The following is an 8,933-nucleotide window of genomic DNA, read 5'->3' as shown; positions in this document are numbered from 1 at the left end:
CTCCTGTCTTACCAGCTTGCTCCCCTCAGCAGTGTATTCAGTTAATTGGCCTGTTCTGCTCCCCACTCTGTCTCTGGTGAATCCTCTCATGGCCCTTGCACCTCTGTCCTGTAACCCATATGCATAAATAAATAAGTCTTTAAAAAAAAAACTGTAACTTGAGAGCAGCTTTCCATGTTAATGAATATGCTCTATCTTTATTTTTAAAATATTTGTTTTGTTTATTTATGCATACTACAACAGCTGGAATACAGGCCAGAGGTATGGGGGCTGGGGTGAGAGGATCAAACTTGGGCTGCAGCACTGCCAATATCTTCCATTTCTTTGTCAACTCTCTGGAAGGACAGCTTAAGTGGTTGTTGGCTGCTCCGTGGCCTGAACAGTAGCAGTTGGGTCCAGGCTTCAGTGGTAGGCTAGGTATGCCAGTCTTCAGTAGGGAGCTGCTAGATAGACACAGAGGGTACCCGCACACCTTCAGACCAGTCTGCTACCTAAGGCTGAGGAGAGGTAAATTCAGGAGCTGTGGCTCTCTGTTCATCCTGAAAATTTTCCTCGGTCACAGCCTTTGTGGCAGTGGCCTTTCAATCCTTTCAGGATCCCTATTGAAGTAGAGATCAAGCAAGGCCTCCCATGGGTGTTCATGGTGCCACACTAGCATGCAACTTCCCAGGCCAGTACCCACCACATGAGACTGATGGAGTGAGCTCCCTTACTACCGAAGGGGATAGTAACGTGCAGAGGGGAGTCTGTGTTACACAGAGCAACAGCAGGCAGGTTCACATAAGAAACGTCTGTGAGAGGCTGGTGGTCAACCCTGGGATCAACCCTGGCTTCCAAGAAAATCCCTGGTTAGTAAAGATCCCAGGTGTGAAGCAGACAGCAATAGGAGTGGTTCTAGTGGCAGCAGAAACTCTAGCACAGCTCGTTGACCAGCATTCTTGGCTGATAGGACACTGACATCAGCTGGATCTGCAATGGCAAGAATGGCCAGAGCTGCCTATAAAAGATCCTCCCAGGTCGTCTTCAAATTTATGATACAGTGCTTCCCTAGTGGTGCAAGGGGTAAAGTCTTAGCACTATGAACCACATTTGGCGCGGTAGACCTCTTCTGTCTCGTCAGCTGCTCCCCTCAGCAGTGTACTTCATCAATCTGCCTGCTTTGCTCCCCACCCTGTTTCGGGTGAATCCTCTCACTGCCCCTGACCTCTGGCTTGTACCCCAGTTCTGTATGCATAAATAAATAAATCTTTTAGGAAGGAGGGAAAAAGGAAGAAAGGAAGGAAAGGGGTCTGGATTGAAAGAGAGGTAGGGAAGAAAAAAGAGAGATGCAAAACAGAGTTTGGCTCTCTAAATAGGTTTCTCATTGTGTTTCTTCTATTTTTCCTACTTTTACTAGTTAGAATATTGACCACAGGAAGACAAAAATACCAGTGGCCTAATCAAGGTAGAAATTCTACTATCTTCCCAGGTAAAAATCTGACCTCACAGGGCTGGTCACGGACTGTGCTCCCCAAGGTCCTCTTAGAATTTAGTTCTAGCCACCCATGGTGTTACATTTCCAGAGGGTCAAAATTGACTCATAATTTCTATAGCCCAAGAAGAGGAAGCAAAGGCAAATAGGTTCCTGTTAAAGGTGTGACCTGAGAGTTACTAACATCATCTTGGCTCACTTCCCTTATGACCAGAATGTAGTCACATTTTCATACCTGGGTTAAAAATGTAGACAGTTATGCACCCAGTTAAACTTAGAAGGGATTCATATTAACTGAAAGATGGAGATATTCAGGAACAGTTAGTAATCACTTTCTTTTACCCTTCAAACAGCTTCTACCATCTCCCTTAAATCTGCTACATCAAGTTTAGTTTATGCGACCTCTTTTCTTTAAAGAACATTTAAAATTAGATTTTATTTAATCTTTATATCATCCTTTGAAATTTGCTTTTTTCTAAAATAATTTTTTGTTCCTATAACTTGTTTATAGTACATACACTTCAGGTGTACAGCGTTATAATCAACATTGTATTACTACAATGTGATTACTATCTAAAATCTCCTTTCTAGTATGTGATCTCTTTTAAGAAGCCATACCTAATCCTCTCCCCCACTGAGCTCCAATAATCCTTTATACACTTCTTATAGACTTTAGACTGTGTATATTTTAGTTAGATATGTTTCCTACTAGTCTATGAGTTCCTAGAGAACAAGGATGAGATTGAAGTCATACCACCATTATCCACCACACCATCATCCACCACAGTAAAGCCTTAGAAATGATGGCTGAATGAGTGAAGCTTCCTTTTCTTGAAATTTTTGAAGAGTACATCGGAAATATCATAAGAATGCAAGAAAGTTTGGAACCCCAAATATTCAGTGTTTATTTCCTAAGAATTGGACATTAATGGCCCTCCCTGGTGGCACAGAGGTTAAAGCACAGTGCTAAAGAAGCTGAAGCCACTTCCGCATGAGTTCGATCCCTACCTGCCCTGGAGGAGATCCACATGGCGTGGCAGACCTCTCCTGACCCTCCTGCTGCTCTCCTCAGCAGTGTACTTTGTCGATCTGCTTGTTCTGCTCCCCTCTCCATCTCTGGTGAATCCTCTCACCCTCCACATCTCTGTCCTGTACCCCAGTTCCATATGAATAAATAAATAAATCTTAAAAAAAAAAAGAATTGGACATTAAGACTGAAAGTTGGCTACCTTGAGCTCCTTATGCTTCCAGTGAATATACAAAAAAGGGTGCTTATTGTATTGATTGAGGTGATTTATCCTGGTTACCAAGGGGAAATTGGGCTTCTAATACAAAATAGGAGAAATCCAGATTGTTTGGAATATGGGAGATCTCGAAGAATATCTCTTAGTATTACATTGCCCTGTGATTAAAATCAATGGTAAATCTGAACTATCCAATACAACAGAACTACTTGTGATCCAGACTCTTCAGAAATATTTCACTCATCCTAAGTGAAGAATAAGAACCAGGTGAGGTGCTTGCTTGAGAGCAAAGGGAATATGGAATGGATAATGAAAGAAGCTGTAAGTTATGACCACATGGCCAGTTGCAAAAATGAAAGAACTGCAATTGTTTTGAATATTTCCTTACTTTGTTTGAATCTTTTTTGTGTATATGTATTAAATATCTTTGTTGGAAGAGTAAACATCACCCAAGGACCTTGTATCCCCTTCTGGGGGAAGAGTTGGAGAAGCTCAAGTAGCTAGGTAGCAGTTTTAGCTTCCAACTTCTAAACAATTTCCTACCCATTTTTGGCTGTATATTGGATAGTTGTAGCATGTTAAGCAAAAAATAGGGCTTTGTTATTGCCCTTATCTGGAGATTAAGTATCACATAAGGAGATGGGATGCACTGGGATCATTATTTTAATACATCAACTTGCCTAGGTCATAGTGCCAGTTAGTTAAACATGAATCTATGTGCTACTGTAAAAGTATTTTGTTGCTATGGTTAACATCTGACATAGTTAACAATGCTGTGTTGTATACTTGAAAGTTGGTAAGACAATAGGTCTTACAAACTCATCACATACATACACAAAAAAGAAATTATGTGAGCTTATAAATGTGTTAATCAACTTTAAACTATTATGGTAATCTATAAAAAAAACCAATTTTCTTTGTATTTTTCCCCTAAATTAGCAATTAATTTAATTCTAACACTACTTAGTGTTAGATATCACAGATTAATGGCTTAGTCCCAGGAACACCCCTCCCCCTTTCAGATGCCAATTACAAATAGGAGGTTCCCAGGCATCACAGCTTCAGTCATACGCGGCTACAAATCAAAGTTTCCCCATGACCTCCTACACCTTTGATTTGATTCTTTACTAGAACAACCCATATAACTCAGAGAACCACATCTACAAGCTTATTATATAATAAAAGATATGATAAAGGATGCAGTGAGCAGCAGATGGAGAGGTACATAAGGTGAGGTCTGGCAGGATCCCACACACAACAATGTCTTTCCATGGAGTTGGGGTATATCACCTTCTCAGAATGTGAAAGTACCACCAACAGGGACACACTTCAAGCGCCATATGAATCGGATTTTTATGGAGGCTTAATCATGTAGCTATGGTCTATTATTAACTCCATCCCCCCTCCCTTCTCTCTGGAGAATGGGAGGTAAGTTTCAAAATTCCAAGCTACTTGTTTATTCTAGTAACCAATATGTCCAGGCCATTTCATTTAAACTAATAACACTGCTATCAGAAAATTCCAAAGAATTTAGGAACTCAGGGTCATGAAAAAGAATGCAAGACCAAATTTTAGAACAAAGGATGTTTCTAGTGCTCTTATCACTTAGGTACAGGTGCTAGGAAACTGGTCCTGCTTCTATGGAAGTTGTGTTGAAGTCCTCAAGACACTAAAAGTGGATCTACTGGGGCCTCCCTGGTGGAACAAACGTTAAAGAGCAGCATTATGAAGCTATCTACAGCCACCACAGCATGAGTTTCATCCTCAGCCAGGGAAGTGACCCACATGGTGCAGCAGATCTCTCCTGTCTCACCCCATGCTCCCCTCAGCGGTGTATTTCAATCTGCCTGTTCTATTCCCTACCCTGTCTCTAATGAATCCTCTCACTCCCTGCACCTCTGGTCTGTATCCCAGTTCTTGTATGCCCAAATAAATAAATCTTTTAAAAAATCATCTTACCATATGATCCAGCAATTCCATTCCTAGGAATATACCCAAAGAACATAAGAACACTAAGTCAAAAGGAAACCCAAACTTTGATGTTTATTGTAAAACTATTTACAATAACTAAAGAAAGATATGGGGGCAGGGCCTTCCTTGGTGGCGCAGTAGGTAAAAGCACAGTACTATGAAGCTATCTGCAACCACTGTAGCATGAATTCAATACCTGGCAGGGGAGGTGACCCACATGGCATGGCAGACCACTCCTGACCTGCCCGCTGCACCTCTCAGCAGTGTTTTTCCGTAGATCTGCCTGTTCTGCTCCCCACTCTGTCTCTAGTGAATCCTCTCACTACAGGCCCCCCTACCTCTGGCTTATATCCCAATTCTTGTATGCATAAATAATAAATCTTTATTAAAAAAAAAAAAAAGGAGGGGCCCTCCCTGGTGGTGCAGCAGCAGCAGATTAAAGCGCAGCACTACAAAGCTGGCCTTGGCCACTTCCTCGAGAGTTTGAGCCAGGCCCTGGTGATGATGCACATGGCGCAGCAGACCTCTCCTGTCTTGCCCGCTGCTCCTATCAGCAGTGTACTTTCTCGATCTGTCTGCTCTGCTCCCCACTCTGTCTCTGGTGAATCCTTTCACCACTCCTACCCCTCAGGCCTGTAGCCCAGTTCTGTATGCATAAATAAATCTTTAAAAAAAAAAAAAAAGATACCAGGTCTCCCTGGTAGCACAGCGGTTGAAGTCTTAGGGTGGTCAGACCATTGCAGCCACTTCATGGGTTTGATCCCCAGCCAGGGAGATGGCTCAGCAGTGTGCTCCTGTCTCACCCTCTGCTCTCCTCAGAAGCGTATTTCAGTGGATTCACTTGTTCTGATCCCCACTCTGTCTCTGGTAAATCTTCTCCCTGTCCTCTACCCCACACCTCTGGCCTATACCCCAGTTTTCATATGCAGATAAAAAAATAAACATTAAAAGTGTTTCCTACCACCTCACCCCAGTGAGAATGACACATCTTCAAACAACTAGCAACAACAAATGTTGGTGAGGATGTGGAGAAAAAGGAACTCTCCTGCCCTGCTGGTGGGACTGCAAACTAGTACAACCACTATGGAAAACTGTTTGGAGGTTCTTCAAACTGCTTAACATGGAGCTTCCCTATGACCCAGCAATTTACTCCTAGGTGTCTACCCAAAAGACACAAAAACACTGATTGAAAAAGATACCTGCACCCCCATGTTTATTGCTGCTTTATTTACAATTGGAAAAACATGGAAACAGCCCAAATGCCCAAAAGTACATGACTGGATTAAAAAGATGTGGTACATATACACAATGGAATATTACTCAGCAATGAGAAAAAAGAAACACATGTCTTTTGCAGCAACTTGGATGGAGCTGGAAAACATCATGCTTAGTGAGATAAGCCAGAAAGAAAAAGAAAAAGAAAAATACCAGATGGTTTCACTCATAGCAGGAGTATAATGGACCAGGTGAGAAAATAATAAGAATAATGAACAGCTACATACCAGAGACATTTTGTGGGGGTGGAGTGGGGAATGGGATCAAAAACAGGGGGGGAGGGAAGTGCATGGGACTATGGTGATGGCACATGGGTGACTCAGTGATGGGAAACCCATGGGGATTACAATTGAGATGAAAAAAAAATGTACAATATGATGTAAAAATAAACTATTATATTATTTTAAAATAAAAAATAAAAGTGTTTCCTCCAGTTATTATTTAAGAAATACTTGAACTAAGATGTGGAAAACCCAAACACCCCTAAACAGATGAATGGATCCAAAACATGTGGTATATACACAATGAAATACTACTTAGTGATCAAATAAAAAAAAAACTTGCAATTTGCTTCAACATGAATGAAGCTGGAGGGGATCATGCACAGTGACATAAGTTAAAGAGAAGATACAAATATGAATGGTTTTGCTTACATGTGGAATATAGAGAAACTGAACAAAGTGGGGGAAAGGCAACTTGTAAGCTGACCATAGATTTGAGGCATCCAGCTGGGGAGGAAAAAATAAAGGGGGGTCAAAACAGGGGAGGGATGAGCACAAAGGACTATGATGATGGCTCACAGGCGATACAGTGGTGAGAAAACCACAAGGGATGACACCTGAGAGAAAACAAATACTGTACAACAATTAACATAAATTTTTTTAAAAAAATTCTTTGTTTTTGCCTTGTAGACATATTGAATGTGCACCTCCTTTTTCTAGTAAATAAACACCTGTCAAGCTCAACACTTTAAAAACTAAACACTGTGGGGAGGGGATGTTTAACAAGCTGCTGACTGCTAACATTTTCCCACCAATCCCTCCTCAAGGGTTTGAATTTTCACTTTGTCTAATAAATTCTACATTGAGACTTTAAAAAAAAAGTGACATTTTAAAAAGATTTGTGTGTTTATGAATACAAGAACTGGGGTATAGGCCAGAGGTGCAGGAGGTGAGAGTATTCATCAGAGACAGAGTGGGGAGCAAAACAGGCAGGTTCACTGAAATACACTGCTGAAGGGACAGTGGGTGCGACAGGAGAGGTCTGCTGCTCCAGGTGAGTCAGGTCCTCTGCCAGGGATCAAAATCATGCTGCAGTGGCTGGTGATAGCTTGATAGCACTGCCTCTTTAACCTCCCTGCCACCAGGGAGACCCAACCAGTTAACAATTTTAAATGCACACAAGGCTACCAGTCAAATATTAGCTCAATAAAACTGAAACAAAATTTATATTTTTATATAAGAATACAGTAGTATTTTTTTCAGGTAATGATGCAAAATACAATCACTGATATATGTTCACATATAACAATTTCTCTCATATTAACAGCTCAAAAGATTAGTGAAACCAGAAGAACTGCTTAATTACTCTATGAAGCAGCTGAACTAATATCCCAAAAGCTTACTGCAACTTTTTTTCTTTTATACTCTATACTTTTTTTTATCTTCATTATGCTGTTTGATACTAGGGGCCACAGAAAGGCAGAAGTGCCTAATGTCAGTACAACTTTCAGCCAGTTAGGATTGTCATGTAACAGCAGTGACCTTAGAAGTTTGATCCCTCTAAGGATGTGTTTGGGAGCCTGGATTAGATAAGAGCATAGCATGACCACACAGAAGGTGCCATCTTGCCCTTGCCTCGCTGGGAAAAAAGTTTACATTACTTAAAACTGATTTCCAGTTAAAGGCATAACCCTTGGCAAGGTGATTTGTACAATCAGTTGAAATATCTTAAGAGTAAAACATGTTTCCTTGAAAAGAAATTCTGCTTCAAGAATACATCAATTTTTGCCTGAGATTTTTTTCCAGCCTGTCCTACAAATTTCAAAATTGCCAGCCTTTCCCCATCCCTCCTGTGATTCCCAGGGAAATAATAATAACATTTCATCAAAATTGCCAGGCTTTAAAATCACATAAACCAGCCCTTCTGGTGGCTCAACAGGTTAAGTGACAGCACTGTGAAGGTAGCTGCTTCAACAAGAAGTGAGTTCTGTTCCATCCCCTGCCTGGAAGGTGGCCATACATCAGCAGACCTCTCCTGTCTGGCCCACCGCTCCTCTCAGCAGTGTACTTCATCTATCTGCCTGTTCTGTTCCCCGCTCTGTCTCTGGTGAAGCCTCTCACCGCCCCTGCACTTCTGGCCTGTACCCCAGTTCTGTATGTATAAATAAATAAATAAATCTTTTAAAAAAAATAAATAAATCACATAAACCAAATCTTTGGAATAAATCTGTGTGTGTGTATGTATACAGATATGTGCTCATATAGTGTATATATGTCTATCTATCTGCTATTAATCTATCTACCCAGCCAGCCAGCCTCCTCTTGGCTCTTTTTCTCTAAAAACCCAACTGCTGAGGGGCCTCCCTCGTGGTGCAGGGGTTAAAGACAGCACTATCAAACTGTTGCCAGTTACTGCAGTACAAGTTCAATAGCAGGCCAGGGAGCTAAGGAACATGGCACAGCAGAACTCTTCAGTCTCCACCCCTGCTCCCCTCAGCAGTGTATTTTAGTACCTTTGCCTGTTCTGCTTCCCACTCCATTTCTGGTGAATCCTCTTACCCTCACCCCAACAACTCTGGTTTACACCTCAGTTCTTGCATTCATAAATAAATAGATCTTAAAAAAAGTGGGGGCTCTCCCCCTCCCTGGTGACGCAACAAGTTAAAGCATAGCACTATGAAGCTAGGCGGCAGTTGCTTTGGCAAGAGTTTGATCCCTGGCCAGGGAGGTGACCTACATGGTGCAGCAGAC

At 41.6% G+C, this 8,933-nt stretch overlaps 1 pseudogene; it reads right to left on the bottom strand.

The window, feature by feature from the left end:
- Positions 1-413: 413 nt before the first annotated feature.
- Positions 414-3,262, bottom strand: LOC101627157 (annotated as a pseudogene).
- Positions 3,263-8,933: the final 5,671 nt, after the last annotated feature.

Source organism: Condylura cristata, unplaced genomic scaffold (assembly GCF_000260355.1).
Source record: "Condylura cristata isolate star-nosed mole 26May11 unplaced genomic scaffold, ConCri1.0 scaffold00006, whole genome shotgun sequence".
Taxonomy (NCBI): Eukaryota; Metazoa; Chordata; class Mammalia; order Eulipotyphla; family Talpidae; genus Condylura; species Condylura cristata.
Note: the sequence above shows the minus strand (reverse complement) of the source record. Positions and strands in the feature narration are given on the sequence as shown.